Source organism: Pinus tabuliformis, chromosome Q (genome assembly GCF_031772625.1).
Source record: "Pinus tabuliformis cultivar Carrire ecotype Pingquan chromosome Q, CPIR1, whole genome shotgun sequence".
Taxonomy (NCBI): domain Eukaryota; kingdom Viridiplantae; phylum Streptophyta; class Pinopsida; order Pinales; family Pinaceae; genus Pinus; species Pinus tabuliformis.
The window spans coordinates 396,161,303-396,165,900 of NC_142296.1; positions in this window are offsets into that span (position 1 = coordinate 396,161,303).

The window sequence follows — 4,598 nt, forward strand, 5'->3', positions numbered from 1 at the left end:
TTGTTCCTCCACCCTCAAAACAACAAGGGAGTCTAGAGGTTGTGCCTCCACCGTCAATCAGAAAGGGAATCCAGAGGTTGTTACTCCACCCTCAAAATAGCAGAGGAGTCCAAAGGTTGTTCCTCCACCCTCAAAACAACAAGGGAGTCTAGAGGTTGTGCCTCCACCCTCAAAACAACAAGGGGATCCAAAGGCTGTGCCTCCACCCTCGAAACAACAAGGTAATCCAGAGGCTATGCCTCCACCCTCAAAACAACAAGGGAGTCTAGAGGTTTGTATCCACCCTCAAAGAAACAAGGGAATCTAGAGGTTGTGCTTCCACCCTCAAAACAACAAGGGAATCCAGATGTTGTTCCTCCACACTCAAAACATCAAGAGAGTCTAGAGGTTATGCCTCCACCCTCAAAGTAACAAGGGAGTCCAAAGCACATTGTGTAACTAAGAAAAATAGACATATGGGGCTAAAGAATTTCTCCTACCAGAAATCTAAGGAGTGGGTCTCCACCCAATCTATCAAGGGAATTTAGAGAAAACCATCTCCACCTTTTAGCCTTATAGGGAATCTAGAGACCACTGTCCTCATCTGAGAGCTATTCTTCCACCTCCTAATACTTAACTGAAGAATGGATCTTCTCCCTATGTTCAAGCAACATCATAGAGTTACCATTTTCTCATTCTTGCCCAACTGCTTTCTCTTGCATTGTCTCTATTTTCTCTTCTCGTCTTAAAAATCACTCCCCACCCCCGATGTGTGTGAGTTCTCTCTTACCAAGAATATTTGTTCTATAATGCACGTTGTATGATCATCCTGATCCTCTCCATTACTTTGTTGCAACCATTTGTTGGTTGCATGGGCAGACAATACTGTCGCCCTTTCCTTCTCGTCCACGATGGTTCTATCCTGCGTGGTGGTGAGGGATGTTATGTGTCAACACTTCCTTCCACCCCACTTCTAGTTGGTTGAATTATCTGTTCACCAACTACCAATGCAACCCATGCCTTATTCAATTTTGTCCTTTCTTCCTTGTAGATTTATCCAAGGTAGGCATAGTTCTACTGTCCTTTCCAACTCAATTAATTTGGAAAACAAGGCCCTTTAAGTCACACTAGCTAGCCTTCAATGGTTGTGATGCAACAAGTCAAACTTCTTTTAAATCCCAAGAAACCTCCTTCCTCAAACTCTGGAATGTTTGTCCCAATTTCTTAGTCCTTTTAATTATAAATCAAAATATATGAATTAATTACAATGAAGGGGAATTAGCTTGGGGTTGTCACAATGAGTAACTTCTATCCCTTGAAAAAATATCCATCATAGATGAATTAATCCAACTTTCTGCTTATATATTAGATAATTAACTTCAAAAATGTCCCTGCAACATGTCCAAAATCTCAATTGCTTTTATATGTATTTGAACTTCTAAGGTCAAGTTGTCTTATTCTTCATCTTTTCCAACATTAACCATGTTTTTCTTAGCAAATTCACATCAACTTTCTCCTTTCTAAACTTGTACTTTAGATCAAAAACATAAAATTGTAGAAAACATACTCATTTTACATGTCTTTGTTAATTTTTTCTCATTACTGATAGAATTCAATGCCCATTCCCATGATCTACGTGCAAAATGAACTTTCACACCATCAAGTATTTACTCTAATGGTTCAAAACATGCATATTATCATAAAACTCAAAACCATAAGGAGAATACTTATGTCATATAAGTGTGTGTGTGTAACACTAAAATAAGTTATTGGCCTTTCTGGTTGAATATCATGCCCATAAATACTAACATCACATCATAACCAACTGATAACACTTACGTTAAACAATTTGAACATAGGCTCTTTAGTAATCCTCTATTTCAAAAGCTCAAATATTTTCTTTCTATGTATGCACACTCCATTAGAATCCTTGTAACTTCTTAAAGTCTAGTAGAATCCTTGTAAATATTGTCTTTCTATGTATGCACACTCCATTAGAATCCTTGTAACTTCTTAAAGTCTAGTCATTAATTCATAGGTTCTCCCAAATCTTTTGATGAACATCTTATAAAAAATTATGATCCCATGAAAATTTGTGACCATTGTGACATTGAAATTAGATGCAAGACATTCTAGTATCATATTTCTCTAAATTCACGTTCTCTTCATCTCCACATGTATAATGCTATATGATGTCATTGTCAAAAATAAATCATATTCCACATCCTTTGAAACATATATGACCTTTTGTTTAACCTATTGATGTTTTATCTTCATTTCTTCTAATCATGCATATATCATCTATTGTCTGTAATTGTGACTTCTACCGCAACCACCTCCTTATCCAAAGTTTCTCTTCTTTTCGTTGCATCCATGATTTTCTTCTACATTTCACATTAATTAATAGCCTTTCTCAATTGCACACATGTTCTATAAGCTATTGTCATATTGAATGACAAATTTTAACCATTCACATATGTTAAACCTCATTTTTCTTTGTCTTCTTTAAACTCTACACTCTAATATAGAATTTTTGTAGAATTCCTTAGTGTACTCCTCTATGCATTGCTTTCTGGTGTCAAATTTAAAATTGCTTGAATGTTGTTTTATTTTAATATATAAAAAAACATCTCCTAAACAAGCCTCCCTTTATCATTTCAAATTTTCCCGTAATACATTAAATCCTTTAATCATCTTCCATTATCTGAAATTCAAAGTATTGTTGGGTATACGACCAAATAGTCCCACATTGACTAGAAGTGGGGAGGATCATGGGTATATAAGGATGGACAAATATCTCCATTGGTATGAGGCCTTTTGGGGTAAAGCCCAAGAACAAATCCATGAGGGCTTAGGCCCAAAGTGGACAATATCATACCATTGTGGAGATATGTGGTGCCCAGAGTTCTAACAAGTGGTATCAGAGCCATGCCCCGAAGTTAGCCAAGTGGATGAATCCTCGGAATGTTGAACGAAGGTGGTGGGCCCCGGTAATATCACGATGGGATCCGTGGATGAGCTCGGTTAGACAGGCGGTGTGCTCCGGATTCTTCATGGACGTGTCCTGGCCCCAACACGGTGAAGAGGAGTTGACCTGGGATAGAGCAAGCTCTCGAGGTAGGTGGTGCTCCATGTAAGGCGTGTGCTTCCAACGCATTGGAGCAGAGAATCCTGGTTGGTAGAGAGTGGACGGATGGATAATCGTTTGAGGGGAGGCTCGATGGTCCTTTGTTCGAGGGGAGGATTGTTGGGTATACGACCAAATAGTCCCACATTGACTAGAAGTGGGGAGGATCATGGGTATATAAGGATGGACAAATATCTCCATTGGTATGAGGCCTTTTGGGGTAAAGCCCAAGAACAAATCCATGAGGGCTTAGGCCCAAAGTGGACAATATCATACCATTGTAGAGATATATGGTGCCCAGAGTTCTAACAAGTATCCCTGCATATCTCTTACACATTTAATAAGCATTAACTTTTATGACCTCACTGTAAATAATCTTAACCTTTTCTCACATATTTTTAATTAATTAAATCTAATTAAAATTAATTAGAATGTGAAACCTAGTATCTCATATATATACTTTAACCATAATTGAAATGCACAGATTTTATCACACACTTTCTTATGTTACACAGTACACATTCCTTCCCGTTGAGCCATATTTATCTAGATGATGACTCAATCCAACGTAGGCAACTCCAAGCATCACTTAGGGAAGAATTCTATGTTTTCCCACCGATATTTCTACAAATTTAACCAACTTCATAAAATATACTTTTGAAAAAGTTAATAAATTCCAGGACAACTGACAAAGGTAAGTTCTTACACATGAACACAGAAAACCAAACATGAGTCTTAACCAGAAGGAACAAACGGGGGTTTTCCCATCAAAATAGATTCGATGATATTATTGATAACAGATACGCCAAAATACATGTTACGCTTCTACGAAAATCGAAGCAGAATATGGCTGAATAGGGGAAACAACAACTGACAAAGGTAAGTTCTTAACATGAGTCTTAACCAGAAGGAACAAACGCGGGTTTTCCCATCAAAATAGATTCGATGATATTATTGATAACAGATATTATGGTCCAAAATACATGTTACCTTCTGTGAAAATCGAAGCAGAAGATTCAATATGGCTGAATAGGGATTCAACACTCTTCCGGATTGCTCTCTCAATGTTGGGAAACTGGGTAAACGTATCGGTGGAAGGTAGCAGATCTCTCCACTTCCTATTTATCGTGGAAATGGAGTAAGAATTTGATTATGTAGTCTTGCATTCTCTCCACTTCCTCATTTATCGTTGGCCATTTAGAGGTTTTCAATGTGAGGATTTTTTCTAAGTCCTAATCTGGTAACTGGCATTCATTATCTACTCTATCTATTTGTTTTCTTTATTTAATTTATTTATTAATTTATCATGTCTTGATGTTAAGAGCATCAACCTTTTATTTTCAAGATCAAAAGGGTCACAAAATTCTCTACATGTTCTTCCCCTAGTGGATAAATTGTACAAATTCCTTTATTTTATAAAGTTTCCCAAAAGTATTTGTTGAGCTTATAATTTTCCTTGTAATATCAACCCTCTATATTTAGTTAGGAAGTA